Genomic DNA, 7,075 nt, shown 5'->3' with positions numbered 1-7,075 from the left:
AACAGGAACCCAAGAATTTGAAGGGACTCAGGGTGTCATCCAGACTGACCCCCCTAAAACACACAGCAATATTCTTTCATTATTCAGCAGCCAGTGGTGAAAAGTTTGGAAGTACTGTTCCAATGATGCAACCTTAAAGAACGCATAGAGTCCAAATATGCAGGCTGCTGTGTCAAGGTACTATCATTACTGTTAGGCACACCCCAACCTCTGAGCCTGGCCCAGCACAGGCAAAAATGCTGCCTCTCTGCTTCTCCCATATCCCTGCACCACTGCCTGCAGCAGGATAAGAACAAAGGCCCATCTGATCCAAACTTCCATTTCAGATTGTGACTAAGCAGATGGGAATGGCACAAGGATGGCACAAGCCGGTTCTGGGATGATGAGGGAGAAAACTTCTCTCTATCTACTTTCTCCACACCATGCATAACTTTGTCCTCCTCTGTCATGTCCTCTCCTACACACGTCTTTCCTCCACTGTTTTGTTGTTTGCAACCTATTGATTCCGGATTTCACCCCAAATCCCTTCATGTCTTGGGGAGTCCATGATTCTGAGGCCAGGAGATCAGCACCAATTCATCCCAAAATACAGTATTTTTCACTCAATAAGACACACTTTCCCCCCTCCAAAAATTAAGGGGAAATGTGTGTGCGTCTTATGGAGCGAATGCAGGCTCCATGGCTTCAGTGAAAGCAACGCGAAGCCTCTGGATCGCAGTGGGGGCACTCCCGCTGCACTCCGGAGGCTTCGGGCAGCTATCCCTGAAGCCAGGAGAGCGAGAGGGGTTGGTGTGCACCAATCCCTTTTGCTGTCCTGGCTTCGCTTCGCTGGAGAGGCGCTGCACAGCTTTCCCCCTCTGTGCGAAACGGGAGGAGAAATGGAAGGGGCTCCGTTTCTCCTGCCGCTTCGCTGAAGGGGCGCTGCACAGAGAGGGAGAGAATTGCTTTTCTTCTTCTCCCCCTCTAAAACTAGGTGCATCTTATGGTTGGGTGCATCCTATAGAGCGAAAAATATGGTCATAAACTCTGGAACAGTTGGTGGGAATTTTTGGGGAGACTCCCCTATTCCACTCTTCATTTCAGGATTGAAGTTGCATTTAGGGACAGCTCCTCTCCTCTCCACTGGCTGGGGCACTTTATATCCAGTGACCAGGCTCCTGCCCTCATCAAAACCCTTTGGATGCCTCCTAGTGCCTGACTCTGGGCTCAAGGCTGGGTTTTGTCAAGCCTCTTCCTCTCCTGCCTTCTCCCTTTTCTCCTGGACACAGAGAAGCTATTTACACAGGCAGCTTTAAAAAAGAAACAGCCTTTTGAGTTCTGCAGCAGGAGCAGGATCAACCACTCTTCTCAGATTGATCACACTGTGTGGCATTCCATCTCCCCAATTTCCAGGGTTTCAGCGCTGACCCCTTGGTCAAAGGCAGAACTTTGCCGTGCCTGGTGCTTGTTCTGGCACCATTCAGCCCGGCATGTGTTCAACTCTTCCAGCCAAATGACTTCCTAAGGGTTTGTGTGTTGCGTTCCCAGGAACTTTTGCCATCAGCGTGAACTTGAACTGCCCTCTCTGGGATACTTTTTGTGCAAAATGAGCTCATTCTTCAGTTCAAGGAGAGGCAAGGCAGATCCCACTTGTCTCATGACACTTGTCTGGCAAACCTTCCCTTGTTATGAGGGGGGTTTTTTGGGGGGGCAGTCTTGATGATGCCCTGAGTGACTTCCAATTTTGGGCTCCTGCATCTCAGGGGGTAGAAGGTATGGGAGCAAGCTTGCCAAACCAGTCCCTTTCTCCAGACAATGGCTTTGGCTGACTAGTCAAGCACCATAGGAGTTGCTCTGTGCCATAGAATGAATGGGTAGGCCTCCTATCCCAACCGAACTGCTGGGTAAGAGAACAATTGCCAGAGAGGTATGTGAGAGCTGAGCTGGGAGGAGGGTGGGAGCTGGATACACAGAGACCTGCTTGCTCTGTGCTGGATCCAAAGCTGTGACTGATGGAGAAGCGAAATCTGCTGGGGTATTAATGCCGTGAGCCCCACCATCCTATGTTCACATTCTATAGGTGTGTAAATAAAACCATATATCCTAAAGACACCAGAGTCTCTGCTGACCTTCGTTTAAAGGGAACCAAACCTAGATAAACCTAGAAATCAAACCCTAAGTCACGGGTAAGCAAACTAAGGCCTGGGGGCCGGATCTGGCCCAGTCCCCTTCTAAATCTGGCCCACGGTCAGTCTTTTACATGAGTAGAATGTGTCCTTTTATTTAAAATGCATCTCTGGGTTATTTGTGGGGCATAGGAATTCATTCTCTCTCCCCCCTCCCAAATAAAGTCCAGCCCATCACAAGGTCTGAGGGACAGTGGACCGGCCCCCTGCTGAAAAAGTTTGCTGACCCCTGCCCTAAGTAAACACCTGGAATCCTGAGGTCTCTCATCACTCTGAGATTGTGGCCACGTGCCACAATATTGCGGCACATGAAACATTCTTTTTGCTGCAATAGACTCATATGGCTACCCCAGTGGGAATCCTATTGGCTCCCATTTGCAGAGGTCATCAAAAGCTTGCTCAGGAAGACTCTTTTGACTCCTAGACCTGCTGCTGCTGCAGCTCCCCTCCTCCCCATCTGCCTCTGTCAAGCCCTTGTTGGACAAATAGGATGTTTTGGGGCTTAGTTCATGCCTGCAAAAGAGAGCTCTTGTGTGTGGCATTCCTAATGACCAGAGTGACTCTCAAATGCCTGGTTTTAGCAGACAGCTGCTAGAACAAGGGCTGTGTTTCGAAGCCAAGCCCGCAAACCTGCAGCTGCCTCATACTCACTAAGCCTCTCAAAGAAGCTCCTTTTTATTTTATTTTTTAAAAAGTAGTCAATTGATATTTATTTAGTGCATCAAAACAGCTTTGTTGAATTGGAGTTCCATTCAACAAGCATTTAGAGATGGGGAATTTAGCATGCATGAGTCAGTGGGGGAGGGAATTAGGAGAAGCCTCACACAATCAAGGGTAATTACGGTACATTTCTCCTTCTTTGGAGAGTGACCTCTCAGTGAGTGAGTGAGTAATGCAAAAAAGAGAGGAAGAAGTCTGAGGCTTTGAACTGCTACAATCTGTATCTCAGATAGGTGGGTTTTGCCTCTGGAGCGTCTGCATGGTACTTATAGGAAACTCAAAGGAGAGGCAGATCAGAGAACCCATCAGCTGGCAGTGACTGAATTAAGGTGGGTCACCTCTGGCTTAACTGGTTGATTTTGGTTTGATTTTATATTTGTACAGTACGTTCACATCTTATGTGCAATTTAATTGCACGGTATCAACCATAAGCAGCTGAAAGCCAACTAATAATAATAATAATAATAATAATAATAATAATAATAATAATCTATTATTTATACTCTGCCCATCTGGCTGTGTTTCCCCAGCCACTCTGGGTGGCTCCCAGCAGAATTAAAAGCACAATAAAACATCAGACATTAAAAACTTCCCTAAACAGGGCTGCCTTCAGATGTCTTCTAAATGTCAGGTAGTTGTTTATCTCTTTGACATCTGATGGGAGGGTGTTCCACAGGGCGGGTGCCACCACTGAGAAGGCCCTCTGCCTGGTTCCCTGTAACTTGGCTTCTCACAGTGAGGGAACTGCTAGAAGGCCCTCGGCGCTGGACCTGAGTGTCCGGGCAGAATGATGGGGATGGAGATGCTCTTTCAGGTATACAGGACCAAAGCCGTTTAGGGCTTTAAAGGTCAGCACCAACACTTTGAAATGTGCTCGGAAATGTACTGGGAGCTAATGCAGGTCTTTCAAGACCAGTGTTATGTGGTCCCGGTGGCCACTCCCAGTCACCAGTCTAGCTGCCACCTTCTGGATTAGTTATAGTCTCCAGGTCACCTTCAAAGGTAACCACACGTAGAGCGCATTGCAGTAGTCCAAGCGAGAGATAACTAGAGCATGCACAACTCTGGCGAGACAGTCTGCGGGCAGGTAGGGTCTCAGCCTGTGCACCAGATGGAGCTGGTAGACAGCTGCCCTGGACACAGAATTAACCTGTGACTCTATGGACAGTTGTGAGTCCAAAATGACTCCCAGGCTGTGCCCCTGGTTCTTCAGGGGCACACTTACCCCATTCAGGACCAGGGAGTCCCGCACACCCGCCCGCCCCCTGTCCCTCCAAAACAGTACAGTGGTACCTCGGGTTAAGAACTTAATTCATTCTGGAGGTCCGTTCTTACCCTGAAACTGTTCTTAACCTGAGGTACCATTGTAGCTAATGGGGCCTCCTGCTGCCGCCCCGTGATTTCTGTTCTCATCCTGAAGCAAAGTTCTTAACCCGAGGTACTATTCCTGGGTTAGCGGAGTCTGTAACCTGAAGCGTATGTAACCCGAGGTACCACTGTAACCTGTTCCACCCTATTTTTGCGTCTTGGAGGGGGGGTACTGGACCTCTTCTATTTCCCCCCTTCCTTTTATGAGTCAGCTTCCAGGGTTCAGGTCTTTGGGTTTTTGCACATTCCCTCTCCCCCTTCTCCCCTTGCATATTGGTGATGCCTGCTTGTTTGGACTAATCGCTCGCTCCAAAAAGGACCCTTCCCCCTTTCCATCCTTCACTCACAGCTCCATATTAATAGTACTAATAGCACTGAATCTCCATGTACGACCCATGAAAGGTGATTTGTCTTGTTTTAAATTTTTAGGAGGGTTCCTAATGAGCTGGTGTGTGCTGCGTCTATATGAAACTTCATTCCCTCTGCATTGTCAGCCCTGTGAAAGATTCAGGGCAGATGAACGAAAGTCCTTTTTTAACCCAATGCATAGTTAAACTTTGGAACTCGCTCCCACGGGAGGCAATGATCACCACCAATCTAGGTAGCTTTAAAAGAGGGTGAGACAAATTCACGGAGGAGAGGGCTGTTGATGGCTACTAGCCACAATGGCTATTCTCAACCCTCCATAGTTAGAGCCAGTTAGATACCAGTTCCTGGTAACCACATGAGGAGAGAGGGCTCTTGCACTCAGATCCTGCTTGCTGTTTTCCCTTTGGGACATCCAGGGTTGTAAAGACTGCGGAGAGAATAATTGGGTGCACTCTTCCCACCTTGGATCAAATCTATGCTTCCAGGTGCCATAAGAAAGCTGCAGAGATAGTGCAGGACAGTGCACACCCCAGAAATGATCTCTTTCAGCTTCTGCCTTCTGGAAGAAGGTTGTTGTTGTTGTTTAGTTGTATAGACGTGTCCGACTCTTCATGACCCCATGGACCGGAGCACGCCCGGCACTCCTGTTTTCCACTGCCTCCCACAGTTTGGTCAAACTTATGCTGGTAGCTTTGAGAACACTATCCAACCATCTCGTCTTCTCTTGTCCCCTTCTCCTTGTGCCCTCCATCTTTCCCAACATCAGGGTCTTTTCCAGGGAGTCTTCTCTTCTCATGAGGTGGCCAAAGTATTGGAGCCTCTGGAAGAAGGTACAGGGTTATAAAGACTAGGATTAGCCACCTGAGAAACAGTTTCTATTCAAATGCGATTTTGGTTTTAAACGCATTGTAAGGTAGCCCATATTCCGCTTTATCACTCCCCTTAAGGAGTCTCAAAGCAATCTCCTTTCCCTTCCTCCCCCACAACAAACCCTCTGTGAGGTGAGTGGGGCTGAGAGACTTCAGAGAAGTGTGAGTGGCCCAAGGTCACCCAGCAGCTGCATGTAGAGGAGCGGGGAATCGAACCGGGTACACCAGATTACGAGTCTACCTCTCTTAACCACTACACCACATTGGCTCTCTATATATGGGAGTATATTGTATTTAATTATGGGGTATCAGAGTTTTTAGGGAGCTAACCAGGCTGGTATATCTGGGAAAGCAGGCTTGTTGGTTTTTGAATGTCTGATGTAGTTTTTTTCAGTTTCGTTGTTTTGTATGGGACAATGACATTAAATATTATCGTATCATATCTATCTGGCCGTTGTGAGAACAGGTTCTTCTTATATTCTGCTCATGTCTTCTTCTTCTTCTTTTATGAATACACAGCTGAAATCGTGTTTATTGAAACCTGGATACATAGAAAAATCCTTTATGCCATTAACACACAGGCATCACCAACTTCTTTGATTTTCTCTTCTGCCTAAAGAATTTTGCTTTCATGATTACAGGCTGTTTGGGCAGTTGTCTCTTGCCCAGGACTTTGTAGTAACCCGAGCGTACTACGTCAATAACTGGAGCTAATCCTGCTGGATTTTTGGCATCGTTGAGTCTTGTCTGCTCACTAACAAGCGTCCAGAGTTTATCCAGATTCACTGCAGGGCAGAAGTACTGGTTTTTCTTCAAGTGGTAATGTCTCATACCACCTTTTCCAAAAAAACCCAGGATATTTGTCAAAATTAATTCTGTGGTGGTGCAAACCCCCAACTTTACCACGGCCTCCAGGATGCTTCCTGTGTTTGCGAATACGGCCGTGGCCATGGCTAGCATGACCCCTCAGTTTCCTGGTCTTCCTCAGTCTGGAAGGCATCTTGCTGGATCAGAGTCAAAGGGAAAGAGAGCTTCTCACGTCTTCTTATGTGGAAGTTTCCTCTCTCTCGTCAACTTCGAACACACTTGCTTAATTCGTGTAGGATGTGAAACACAAGAGCAGTCAAGTACAACATTACTAGAGTGAACATGTTTACACATGGGGAGGAATGTTTGTCCAGCCAGCAGGTAAACTTCCTGTTTCCTTCTGGGCTGGGACAGACTTCCTCTGCATGTGACTAGAGGTGGGTGTGGCCTCACCTGTGCAGGTAACAACAAAAGCACAGGGCAGGGCAGCCATCTCTCTCTCTTTCACCACATGCATCGAAGAAGCAACATCTACTAAGCCAAAGATGCCCTCTTGTCTTCCAGCCAAGAAAGGACAAAGGGATTGTCTTCTTATGAGATAGATTCCAAGTGTATGTTACTTTTCTAAGCTAAGTCTGCCTTCTGGGATCAGATTGTGAACAGAATGTGAGTGAACTCTTTTTATACTTTTGTAGAAGACTGTGTCGTGTCTTATCTTTTATGAGGGAATAAGGGAAAATACCAGAACAGTTATTATAGAGGCTTTAGCGAGCCTGA

At 47.4% G+C, this 7,075-nt stretch overlaps 1 pseudogene across 1 annotated transcript; it reads right to left on the bottom strand.

The window, feature by feature from the left end:
* Positions 1-6,053: 6,053 nt before the first annotated feature.
* Positions 6,054-6,516, bottom strand: LOC309537537 (large ribosomal subunit protein uL15 pseudogene; annotated as a pseudogene). The gene has a single exon. The product of its transcript is annotated as a large ribosomal subunit protein uL15 pseudogene (transcript).
* Between the last annotated feature and the right edge of the window lie 559 nt (positions 6,517-7,075).

The sequence above is a fragment of the Podarcis vaucheri genome (assembly GCF_965113315.1).
Source record: "Podarcis vaucheri genome assembly, chromosome: 7".
Lineage (NCBI taxonomy): Eukaryota > Metazoa > Chordata > Lepidosauria > Squamata > Lacertidae > Podarcis > Podarcis vaucheri.
This window is presented reverse-complemented; position numbering and strand designations above follow the sequence as displayed.